Here is a 13,513-nt window from a genome sequence, read left to right on the forward strand (position 1 = left end):
ATGGTCATTTTCATTTAAATTGTTAGTAAGGAGAAGGGGAGTGCCCTCTCAGAGTCCTCGTGCATCTCTAGGCTTCTTTTGTCTTTCTAAATCCCATTTCAGTTTCCCGTGATCCTTCTTCAGGTGCCCTGGAGAAGGTCTTTTTTCTACGTGAGTTTCCCAGGGAATCCTATTTAGTAATTCTGTTGTTTCCTCTCTTAGAAACCAGTAGGTGTATTCATTGGAATAGGTCAGAATAGTCAGGGTCGTCTGTTCTGACAGTTAAATTCCTTTGCAAACCCATCAGTGTCCTGGACTCTTTAGTTAGATCCCTTAATTCCGTTGCAGTCCAATCATGCACAGGGTCACTGGTTCCCTCTGCCTGAGACTGGCTTTTCCTTAAGGGAGTTGCTAGAGTTCCTAGATTATACTTGCCTGAATTTCTACTCCCAAGGTCCCCTAGGTCAGTAGGGAGTGGCAGTGGAGGAGATATAGAGGAGATAAAAGGGGGTGGAGCAAGGGAGGGAGAGGGCAGGTCTTGGCAAGGAAGCAGTGAGAGCCAAGGATATAGTGGAGAAGCTGTAAAAGGGGAGGGGATGAGGTGTGGGCTCTTACTAGCTTCAGAAGCCTTCTTTATAATTCAGAGAGTCTATAAAATTTTCTTATTGACTTTTTGTAGAGGAAATAATTTATCTGAGCCTCAGAAGCTTCTGATTGCCAATTAAGATATACTTCTTCTTCATGTAGTTTTAGAGCTGGCAATTTTAGAGCTGGCTTTCTCTAAGTTGGTCATGCAAAAAAAATTAATTTATGCATCCAAAGGGTTCCATTTTGGCCATTGTAAGCAGACATCACCTCCAGTTAAATCTTCCCATTTCTGTAAGTACTTGCAAGTAAAGGCTTCCTATTAACTGTGTATCTGCAAGAGAATTAATGGGGACTGGGGGTGGGGAGTTTTGGGCTTTGGAGGCACATTTCCTCTGTTAATTTTAGGTTTGAGTTCTGCAGAGTCTCAGCAAAATTTCTAGGGATACTGTCTAGTGGGTTGAAGTGCTGCTTGTGGGTTGAGGTCCGAGGGCTGTCACCTCCTGAGTCATCTCTACTGTCTTATGTGTCTTGGTTCCCCCCGCTGTCGAATACAGCTAGAGCACTAGGTAACCAGCCTTTATGTGTGCTCCTCGGACAAGCCAGTTATTTCATCGTAGTTGAGTTGAAACTCCCTATGTGGGTCCTGCATGTCGTGAGGGATATCCTCTGACACCTCCACATAGGTTCTTAGTCCCCTAGGAATACCCGAAATTCAAGCTAGAGGGAGTAAGTGCCCCTTATCCTTGGAGCTGAATGAGTTCAGACTCTCATTTATCCAGCAAAAGGCTTTATTCAGACTCTAAGTAAGCAATTCCAATTGAAAAGCCAAATTAAAAACCAGCCATCCATTTTGCTTCTTCTGTCCTGGGTTAACTCTTATCCTTAGCCTGGGTTTTCTCAACCCTTCACCTTTAGTTCCACCTCGAGTATTTTTTTTTAACAACTAAGATAAAGTCAAGGCCTTTTACTTTAAAACAGGGAGGTCTGGAATTCCAAGCAAAGCTCACCCAAGCTCACCAGATGCAAAGCGAAGAGCCGGTGGGTCCCAGTGAGCCCCTGCTGGTACCTAGCCCTGGTCCAGGCCTGCAAGGTGGTCTTGGGTGGGCTTGTTTGGAATCCCACTGCATTACACTGAGTGAATGTTGACATGAGAAACATCCAAACACGCAGAGAATTTTTATGAGTTTGTTTGGGCCAAACTGAGGATAATTGCTGGGAAGCAAAATCTCAGTGGTTGAGAAAATGCCTTGGTTGACAGCAAGCGGCCTTGAGGGAGGATAGGTGAAAGGCGCAGACATTTCACCAGGCAGGCCAAGCAGACCATCGGGGCTGCTGCCCCTCAGGCGTGGGGGCTGGGCTCCAGTTCCTGGTCAGGGACATACAGGGCACGAGGGCTGATGCTCGAACTTTGAGCAGTTGGCCTGACTGTGGAGCAGTTTCTTGGCCACTTTCTCCCTTCAGTGGTGACCTGACACCCCTGTAAGCCACCTACCTGCCGTATTGCCCTTCTGTCCCATCCTCCTCTGTCCAGCACCTGGGTAGTCCCCTGAGTCTTTTTAAAAAATGTTTTATTGTTTGTGCTTTTCCAGTTGTCCCATTTTCACCCTTTTATCCCCCATCCACTCAGCCTACCCCCACTTCCATAGTCCATCCTCACACTGGTGTCCATGTCCACGCGTCCTTCAAGTATGTTCTTGGACTAGTCCCTTCACCTGCTTTCAGTCAGAGCAGGGTGTAGAGCACAGGGCTCTGAGGGCGAGCTGTAGGCTGATGCTGGCGCCCTCATAGTTGAGGACAGGTGAGAGCATGTGAGTGAGGGGCCATTGTCCTTTTTATACTCTGTCTGTGCTGGTACAACCTGCATGCCTGTATGCGGTCAGCCTGTGTGAATGCCTGGGGGAAGGGAAGAAAGGGTTGGAACATGAAACTGGGATTGTTTCTGGGGAGCTTTAGGGTCCCTCTCTGCCACCCGACACTCATAGTCTGGTTTAATCTGGTGAATGTGAACCTCCAGCCAGCCTGGGTCGGTGGAACTGAGGATGAAACCTTCAGGACAGTCGCCGGGGAAAAGAGCGGCGAGGGGAAAGGGCAGAAGGAACCTTGAGGGTAAATTCCCAGTAACAGGATCACAGGCGGATATGACTGTCTCCCTCCTCAGCGCCTGCTGATCCCTGCCTACCCCCAGCTGGGTGGTGTCCCAGTTCAGGGGGCCGACTGCAAGGTTTGTGTGACCAGGAAGCCAGGAAGGTCAAATCATGTCCCTGCCTCGGGACTTCCAGACCGGAGGGCGTTCCCTGACCCAAGAGCACGAGGGGCTAGAGCAAGGGTGTGGGCCAGTGGGGACGTCCGCTCACACCACACTTACGCTGCGAAGAGGGACAGAAAGCTCGGGTTTCCTAAGTCATCCTGTCCGGGTCAATGAGGTCATGTCCTCTTGCTGGTTTGAACGAAGGTGAGGGACTGGTTGTCCCTTTCCGTGTCTTCTTTCCGTTTCCTCTTCTCCGGAAAACCCATTTATTTTCAGCTCTCTGTGTCATTCCCCCCGCCCTCAGCGATCACACGGGAAAGGCGGAGTGGCGTCCTGGCGAGGGCTCGGCTTCTGCAGTCCCAGCTCCGTCACTGTCCAGACCGTGACTGTGGGCAACTACTTATTTTCTACGTACAGCGTGGGTAACGGTGGCCGCCTCGCACTGTTGCAGTGAGGACGGCAGGGCAAGGCTGACGGGGGGACAATGCCTCCTGATAGGAATGCAACGCGTCTTCGGAGAGGTGCCACACCATCGTTTTATTTTTGGGTCCCACTTGTGTGGAGAGATTCAGATTCAGATTCTGATAAAAAAAACCCAATATAAGTTCAAGAGTTAGCTGAAAGGTAATCGTGGAAAATAGATATTTTGGAGAGATCAAATGATTTCAAGCACTTTAGAACGTTTGGCAAACTAATGAACAAACCTGTCTTCTGATAATTAAAGCAGGTCTTCTGAGGACCCGGACGAGTGTTCCTTCTTAGTTCGATTTGTTCTGGGAGGCAACACAATCTCTTTCAGACGTCTGTCTCCTTTCTGCACTCCCGGCGGTTTCCCAGGTCCTCCTCCATCCTCCTGTCCCCCCTCCCTAGCTGCTCAGGCTGCACCCCCGTGCCCCACAGCCGTGCCCCCTCCCTGGCCTTGAACTCTGAAGCTGCAGACAACTCTTCTCTCTGTGCTTCAAAAGCTGCCCTTCCTCAGAGCGATGCTGCAGGTGGATGACACAAGGCAGAAGGGCCATGGCCTATAAAATAAAATGGCATTTCAAATCGCTGGAGAGACAGTAATTCTTTAATAATTGATGCTGGGAAAATCAGTCATTTGAATTACAAAAAATGCTAGAAGAAAACATGGGTGATTTTTATAATGAATCATAGAGCTCTTTGAAAGTTTGAAAAAACACCCAGAAACAATAAAATAAAATTTTGATAAATTTGACCTCTTAAAATTTTTACTTTAAACTTGACTATTTAAAAATTTTTAAAAAAATTATTGACCCCCCCCAGTTAATAAATAAAATCTTTTTTTAAAAGGGCAAATGACAAAGTGAGGAAAAAACATTTGCAGCACATACGGTAGATAGAGACTAGTTCCATTTGTTTTGCACGTTAATAAGATGTAGGATAATTTGTAGAAAAGACATGAAAATGTCGGATAAACTTACTTAATGTTAATTAAAGAAGAGTAAGTTAAATCAACAAGTAAATACCATGTTTCACCTCTCAGGTTGGCAAACATCTCCAAGCTACATTAAAACCTGTGTTGCTGGTGGTAGGGAAATCAGCTGTCAGTAATACAGGGGATTTATCAACCAGCCATCATTTGGAGGGCAATCGGACATAATCAGCTAAGGTTGCAAATGTACGCCCTCTCGCCCAGCACTTCTACTCCAAGGACTGTATTCTCTCGATGTCCTCATATAGGTTGGCAAAAATATTCACAGTAGAATCTTCTTTGCAGCATTGGTTGGTGTAGTAAACAACCTACGTGGCCATTAAAATGGTCTGGTTAAGTATTTCAGACATCCACACGATGGGATACTTGACTCTACTAAACAGAGTAGGATAGATCTACAGGTGCTGATTTTAGGATTTTCAAGATTTATTATTGAATGGAAAAGTAAGATGAAGAATACTACATGGAGTAAGATTTCACCTATGTTCAAAGGAAAAAAGACTGACAGCTTTGTGTATGCATAGCTAATTTCTGGAAAGACTGAGAACAATCTATTAAAGGCGATTGTTTCTGGGGAGTTGTGATGATTTTATTTTATTTTAATTATTTAATTTAATTTAAATTTAATTTTATTTTTAAAGATTTTTTAAAGATTTTATTTACTTATTTTTAGAGAGGGAAGGGAGGGAGAAAGAGAGAGAGAGAGAAACATCAATGTGTGGTTGCTGGGGGTCATGGCCTGCAACCCAGGCATGTGCCCTGACTGGGAATTGAATCTGCGATGCTTTGGTTCACAGCCCAAGCTCAATCCACTGAGCTATGCCAGCCAAGGCTATTATTTTATTTTTAGAGAGAGGGGAAGGGAGGGAGAGAAACTTCAAAGTGTGGTTGTCTCTTGCACACTCCCTACCCAGGACCTGGCCTGCAACCCAGGCATGAGCCCTGACTGGGAATCGAACTGGCAACCTTTCATTTGCAATGCTGGCGCTCAATCCACTGAGCCACACCAGGCAGAGCAGATTTTAATGTATCTCCACAAACATATTCCTCCCTTCAAAAGGCGGAGTCTGATTCCTCTGCGGCTGGATTACTGACTCCGTGCACGTGAATAGAATGTGGCAAAGGTGACAGCGTGTGGCCTCCCCCTTCTCTCCCTCTTGGATCCCCCGGTCGGGAGGAAACCAGCTCCCTGGCATGAGGACGCTTGAGCACAACTATGGAAAGGTCCCTGTGAAAGAGCTGAACCCTCTTGCTAACAGCCAGTGACAACCCGAGCCCCCTGCCAAGAGCCATGTGAGCAAAACAACGTGGACGTGGACACGTTGGCGGGGAGGAAACACTTTGGAAAGTGTGCGATTGTCTAACCGCTATGTTGTTCACCGAAAACTAATAGAAAATAAGATTCAATGTAAACTATTGTTGAAAAATAAAATTTTTAGGAAAGAAAGCTAGGGGGTTTCCTGCCAGTCTTAGCTACCCCCTGACTGCAGCTCACCCTCCAGGCTGAACGTGAAAAGCCAGGAGACTCACCCTTCTCCCAAGGATCACCGTCCCTAGAATCTGCCTGCCTTTCATATAGTCTCCAGGGCCTTTACACAGGTTTTTTTTCTGGCTCCAGAATTTATAGCTCTTCTCTTTAGGGAGGTCAGCACAGGAAGAGTTTACTCATCTTACCAGAAGTGGAGCTCAGTGCAGAAGCTGGATGTTTAACCACTGGGATGCACTGTTGCTTAGGACGATGCAGCTCTGCCCTCTCCGAGTGCTCTGTGCGGGGTCACTGCTCCGGGAAATATCTGAAACGGTGGGTTTTTAGACACCATGCGAGGCTGGTGATGTGTTTTGGAGAAGGAGCATTTTTGTCAGTGCTTTTCAAATTGCAGTGACCAGCCCATGTGTATCTATAAAAAAAAAGCCTTTTTTTTCCTGAAGAAAAAAAAAATAAGTAGTATGTACGCAAAGAGGAGACACTGACTCATTCTGGGCTAACCCAGCCCCTGAGAGTGACTCACAATGCCTCAAGAGACCGGGGGAAATGACCCAGTGGGCAGGCTGTCGGCTGATGCCGGGTTCCGACACGACTAGATCTAGTGCAGATTGGCTTTAACTTGGGAGAGGTAGAAACCTGATTTTCCAGGTCATTAGGAGGCATCTTCTCTGCCCCTTTACCTGCCATCAAGAGGGCATGAGATCCTAGGACGTGATTAGAGGTGAACAAATACATGCAATTTGCATGAAGTCATTCAGTCACGAAGAGTGCGGTGAGGGTGGAAGGTGAGGGGGTGGTGCTAGGACATGTGGGGGAAGGTCAAAGGCATCAGAACTGCTGGGCCCTGTGCGGTCACCTCCTCCTCCCCCCTTCCATGGGCACCGGCATGGAATCGGATGTTTGGGGGTAGCTGGGAGGGATCCGAGGCTCAAGGATCAGGGCCAGCATTTGTTACAACCTTGGTCCTCTGTGACTAAAAAGCTTTGGGCACAGTTGGAGGGGTTCCATAAAATAATCTCCCTTTTCTCCTCTATGAAGCTGTGGCTGAAGATGAGATGCACTTGAAGGCCCCTTCTGTTTCCATGAATGTTCAGGGAAGGGCCTCTCCGCCTCATCAGCTTCCACCAGAGGAGAGGGGGGATTATGGGAGTGAAGGTCAAGACGGGAGGCTGAGGGCAGGAGGGTGTGGATGCAGGGGGACGAAGTGCCAGAAGCCAAAGCACCCTCACTTCCCCATTAACCGTTCCACCAGGTCCATCAGGGGAGGGAGATAGAGAGGGAGAGAATCATTGATGTGCAAGAGAAGCATCGATTGGTTGCCTCTTGCACACCCCTGACTGGCAACCTGGCCCACAGCCCAGGCATGTGCCCTGACCAGGAATCAAACCGGCGACATTTCAGTCTGTGGAACAACGCCCGACCTACTGAGCCACACCAATCAGATATGTAAGAATCATTTTAAATGGCTATATTACATCCTGTCAAAAGTATATGTCTGATGTGTTCAACAAATGAGCCTATTGCTTTTTTTTTTGATATTCAAGTTGTTTCCACTTCTAAGCTGTTTTAATAATAAATCTGAAGTGAGCATGTTGGAGCATAAGTCCCTTAGGTCAGATCCCCAGGCCTGGGGTGTCTGGGAGGATCAGTCTCCCTTCATCCTAGGGGGGCTGAGGCTTTCCCGGCCCCCATTCCTTCTGCGCCGTTACGAACTCCAGCCCCGTTCTTAAGTCAGTTTCTGTGTTTCCACCTCAAGACTTCCCCGGTGTTTGTACCAGTCGACATTCCCATGAGCACTTGATGGAAATCCAGGTTATCTGAGAGGTCATGCGCAAGCTGGCAAAGCCCTGACGCTGCTTTGATCTCCAGACAAGTTGCACATCCTGACCCACCCTTTGGGCCAGTTCCGGAGGCTGTCCCAAAGATAATGACAACATTCATGATCACAAGAGAATCAACAATTTTTTAGTAAGTGTCAACTGTGTTGTCAATGTTTTGTATGTACGTGTAATCTAATTCTGACAACATCCCTGAGAATCAGCGACCTTTCCGTCTTGTGGAGGAAGAAGCAGAGGCTCAGAGAGGATACAGAATTCACCCAAGGGCACACACACAGGTGGGGAGAAGCAGGGGAAGCCTGGACCCCAGTTGTCTGGCCCCTGACACCCATGTTCTCGCCATACACTTCAGGGTGCCCGAGAAAGGGGAGAGGGCTTGAAGCTGAATTCAGAAGCCGGGCTTCTGAAGGATTTGGGAGTAAGGGGTGAGCCCGGGGTGGGGTTGCTTCCATTTTGGTTTCAGTTGTGGCTTTGGCCTCACCACTTGGTCATCAGTCACTGGGATGGAGGCCAGCCGGTCGCTGAGGGTGTTTGCTCAAGGCTGTGTCTCCGCGAGGGCAGATCTTGTCATGAGTCTCCTGCAGGCAGAGACTTTCCAAAACTGCTGCTTCTGTCCCAATTCTCAGGTCCAGGCTGCAGGACCCTGGGGACACCTTGGGGGAAAAAAAACCCCACTATTAATTTAATGTTTTTTGACTTCTAACCTCCTGCAAACATAAATTTAATAGCTGCAAAAATACGGATGTGTATGTGCTCATTTGTGTGCAGTTTTCTCCCTTTCTTGGGGGGTGGGGTGGTGGGTTCTTTTCCTTCCTCCTTTCCCCCCTCCTCCTTCCACAGCCGTGTCCTGAGCCCGCCCACGTCAGGGAGACCAGGGAGACCGTGCTGAGCTGCTGCTGTCGGCTGGAGGTTTCACCAGGGACATAAATAGTCAGCGAACACTTGTCTCGTACGTTGCATGTCCTACACACTGCATTTTAACCATAAATTAAGCTACAAGAAAATCGTGAAGAAAATCATAAGGAAGAGAAAGTACATTTACAGTGTTGTGTGTATTTATTGACGCCATCCATTTACCTCATCGGTTTACAGGATGACTTGTCGGTCTGTACCGACATCAGTATTGTCTTGTACGACGCCGACTGCTGTAGGTGTTATGTGCATTACTAACACCAGGTATCACAAATGGAAAGGTGATGTGAAAAGAAATCCATATTTATTTACAGGTAAAACGATGCATGCATTGGTAATGAAGAAGCAGCAATATGATTGCTTTATGGTAGTGAGACAATCTCAAAGAATTTTAATATATCGATAAATCTGAATATAAAAGGATCTGGGCAGTTGGATGCGCGTTGTTCGACTGTACTTTAGTGTTGATGTTTGTGTAAATGGAATCATGCATTATATATGTTTTGTCACTTTTCTGCTTAATATTTGGTTTTTAAGATTTATCCACATGGGTGTATCAGCCGTAGTTCATTCATTTTTAATGCTGCATTGCATTCTGTTGTTGATAGCATTTGGTGGGTCCAGTATTTTGCTCCTATATTGTGAGAATTTGTTTTAAATTGTATTTCAAAAATATTTTTTAAAACTTTATATCAATGTAAGAAATAGATAAATTTCATCACTTTTTAAACAGGCATATAATTTAATGAGTAAATAGACGTGCTTTTAACAAAAATATAGCAGTCCCTCTCCCTCAGGGAGGGTCTGTGACCAAGGCCGGGTCACTTGGAGGGTCTGCACCTGGACTGCAGACCTGGGGTGGGGGGCCATGCAATAGGCAGGGCCAAGCTGTGGATTACTGGGCAACTGTAGTGGAGGTGAGGGTCCAGAGAGGGGTGCTGTGGAACCGGCAGGACCTACCGGGCGGTCCCAACTGGGTAGTCCCCTGGGGCTGCATCAGCCCCATGACCTGCTGCCCAGCCCCCCTTTTGAATTCCAGTTTTACTGAGAAATAAATGGCATAAGTCACTGTATAAGGTTGAGGTATACAGCATAACGGTTTGATTTACATGTGTTGTGAAATGATTACCGTAACAGGTTAGTTAACATCCATCAACTCATATAGATACAGTAAAAAGAAAAGAAAAAGATTCTTCCTACAACGAGAGCTCTTAGGATCTATTCTCTTAAGAACTTTCCTATACATTACACAGCAGCGTTAACTATAGTGATCATGTCGTACATCACACCCCTTGTACTTATTTATCTGACAACTGGCCATTCGGACCTGTGACTACCTTCCGCCAGTTCCTCTCCCCCCACCCACTACCTGTAGGAACTACAGATCTTATCTCTTTTCCTTCCTTCCTCCCTTCCTTCCTTCCTTCCTTCCTTCCTTCCTTCCTTCCTTCCTTCCTTCCTTCCTTTTCTCTCTTTCTTTCTTTCTTTCAAGTTTCACGTATAAGACCATATAGTATTTGTCTTTCTCTGTCTGACTTATTTATCCTAATGTCTCAAGGTCCATCTATGTTGTCACAAATGGTAGGATTTCCTCATTATTATGGCTGAATAATATTCCATTATATATAGATACCACAACTTATTTATTCGTTTATTCATCAATGGACATTAGTTTGTTTTCTTGGCGATTGTAAATAATGCTGCAATGACACAGGGGTACCTATATCTTTTCACGTTAGTGTTTTTGTTTCCTTTGGCTCTATTTCCAGAAGTGGAATTGCCGGATCATGTGGTAGTTCTATTTTTAATTTTTTGAGTTTCCTCCATACTGTTTTCCATAGTTTGCCTCCCTTTTCTAACCTCAAACTGTCAGAGGGGCCATACAATACCTGATCAGGCACTATGATTTTAGCAGAGCACGACTTCTAGTGGAGAGACCCTCCCTCATCCCGCCACCCAACTTGCTGCCTCTGGGCTCACGACCTCTCTTAGGGGTGAGCACGCTGGCTGTGCGCGTTGTGCGTCCTTGCAGCGCGAGTGTGCGTCTGTGTTTCCTTTGCCCTCACTGCCGTGCCAGGCCTGCTCAGGGAACGGACTTCCACACGCGTGCGTGCTTTCATGCTCTTCGACGTTACTTCCCATTCTTCTTGCTTAGGACTGTTATGGCCACAGTCTTTGGGGTAGAACAGATCTGGATTGAAACACTCTTTTTTGGCATTGAATTTTGTGACCCTGAAGAAGTTACATGAGCTTCTGGAGCTGTTAATGATCCTCTGAGGAACCGACCAGGGATAAATTGATCTGCAAGAGTCGGAGTTGGGCTTCTGTGAAGGAGGGGATAAGTCTGAGCTATCTCAGGAATCCCAGGGAGGACCCTCCTCTTCCCCCACCCCCATCGTAGATGCCACACAGAGTTCCATTCTCTCCCGTGTCCTACAGCCTGCAGTGAACTTTGTGGAGGATGATGTTTTCTTCTGGAACCTAAAATAAGAGACGCCAGCCCCTTGGAGCTCTGCTAGACTGAGAGTCAGTGACTGATAGCCCATCTTATGAGCATGTGTTTTTGTTAAGCAGGAGAGAGAGAGAGAGAGAGAGAGAGAGAGAGAGAGAGAGAGAGAGGGAGAGGGACACTGTGAGGGCCATGAAGCCTGAAAAAGAGGTAGGGGTGAGAAAATCAAAAAGAGGACAGGGTGGAGGCAGGCCACAGACAGTGTCCTGACTTCAGATGCGTTGATGGCTGTTTAATCCTGTTTAATCCTTTGCTGTTTCCTGGACACGTTTACTGAGCTGGCACCTCACAGCGGAAGCTCACGCAGGCCTACATTTTTTTGTCCTGAGCAGTTTCATTGACCACTCTTTGTATGTTATAAAAATGAATGGTTTTGAGGTGGGGAAAACAATTAGATTTCAAGGAGATGCCTGAAATAAGGGTAGGCATAAAAGATGTGCAATGAATCTGAGCCACAGAGCATCTACCATTTGCTCAAAAGAGTCCTTCGGAAGAGGGTGGGACTCTCTGGGGCCTAAGGTTCCATCCTGGGAATGTGTTGGACCCCAGAGAACTTACACGTGTGATAGCTGGGAGGTTGGGCTGAGCTGCTGGGAGTCACAAAGGGGCTCCTCACTCAAGTCCCACCTCCTCCCTGAGGCTTGCTTTGGCTACCTGTGCTCAGTAGGTTTCTGCTTCCTTTGGCCTCTTGTACCAACCATTGCTGCTGCCACGAAATTTACTCTGCAATCTTCTACTCCCCGCATTTGACCTCAATGAGGAGACAGTCATGAGAACGGTCCTGGGGATGCAGACTTGATTCAGGCACCATGGCACTATTACATCTCTGAGAGCAAGCTGCTTCCATTCCGCCAGGGAGACACCGGTTTCCTCAATTGTCAAATCAAACATGGTGGGAGATCAGAAAATTTCAACCGTGCATCATAGAAGATATGAAGAGGCCAATTGGGCAGGTTTCTAGGTACTAATTCTTAAAATGAGGCAGATTTTATGTTCTGTACATTGAGTTCTGTATGGTGTTTTGTTGAACACAATTAGATTATCTTAAAGTCTTTTCTAGTATTTGATGAGATTTGTATTAACTGTATCTGACTTATGTGTGAATGCCTGCTACCTTAGTGATTGCCAACTAGCTAAGTGCTGGGCTCACAAAAGTTTGAATTAACTTCTGCTATTTCGTCTTGTTTTCATTTTAAAGCCAGAGATGGTTTTGCTCTGAGTCTGGGTTACGGCGTTTGAAATCTCCCTACTTTAGTTAGAAGCGTTTCATTGGCAAATTACAGAAAACCTAATCACCATTGCTTGAACAAATGGTGGTTTGGTTTTCTCCCCTAAAAAGAAGCCATATCCGGGCTGGTGCACTAGAGACTTTCCAGGCCTTCCCTCCTGCGTGTGTCCTCACACGAGAGCTGCCCCAACTCCCAGCAACTCATCCGTATTCAAGTCTGGAGTCGGAGCCCAGATTTATCAGGGAAAGAGATTTCCCAGAACCCTCCCGCCAAACTTCTGATTACATCTCATTGACCAGAACTGTATCACAAGACCACACTAAGATGAAAGTGTAACAGGGAATAGAGAGGTCTCCAAAACCCCCACTAACGAACGTGGCTGGGGAAGGGGAAGCAGAGGGGGGGTGGGGCATAGAGAGTCACTTTGCATATCTAAGGAGCTTGGCCAGTGTTTTAGTAATGCTAATAGATGTGGCAGAGCTCTGAGCCAGGGAGATGGTATGAGCACTTTTGAAGTAGCTGGAGGGGCTTGCTGGCCTGCGCAAGCAAGAAGGTGGTTCCCCTACATCCCTGGGAGACCCTGCCCAGACTAATAATGGCAGCTGAGAAAGGCTGAAGAGACCAGACTACTGGCAGGTGTAACCCTTTGTGGGAGGAGTTGGAAATGGGGTTATGGAAGAGGAGTAGCGTGAGGATTTAAACTCAAGCACGCACCAGCTGCGATTTCTTAACCTCACAGCCTGGCAAAGAGAAGCCACTTGACCAGGCAGCCTGGGAGCGGTCTTGGCCGTGTGGTTTTAAAGAATGAAGAAGGACCCTCACTGGCCCACCAGGAGGAGGGGCCATGTGGTTTGGATTAAGAGTGGGAGCCCAGCCGAACCCAGAGGCCTGGGAGAAGGCAGAATGTTAAAACGAGAACCCGCCTAGCCAGCCTGCATGCAGCCTTCTTTCCCCGAGAGTCAGTACTTCCAGCTGGCCTGGTTTGGCCAGGGGAGGCGGGACTGTGTGTGTGTTAGTGGGTGTTTTTTTTTTTTTTTTTTAAGGGAGTGGGGTTTAACAGAGAAATTCTTCCATTATTTTAATCCTGTATCACTTTTAAGTAAATAGTTCATTTCTTTTTCACCAGACCCTGGGTTTGCGAATCATGGTTTTTTTTTTTATCAGTGGTGGGCAATAGAACCCAGAGTGCTTCTGTTACAATGGGAGTCCGAGAAAATGAAGGGTGAAGGGAAAAGAGCTGGAGGATGGACCTCCTGTTGGCCAAGCAGCAG

The sequence above is a fragment of the Phyllostomus discolor genome, chromosome 9 (assembly GCF_004126475.2).
Source record: "Phyllostomus discolor isolate MPI-MPIP mPhyDis1 chromosome 9, mPhyDis1.pri.v3, whole genome shotgun sequence".
Classification (NCBI taxonomy): domain Eukaryota; kingdom Metazoa; phylum Chordata; class Mammalia; order Chiroptera; family Phyllostomidae; genus Phyllostomus; species Phyllostomus discolor.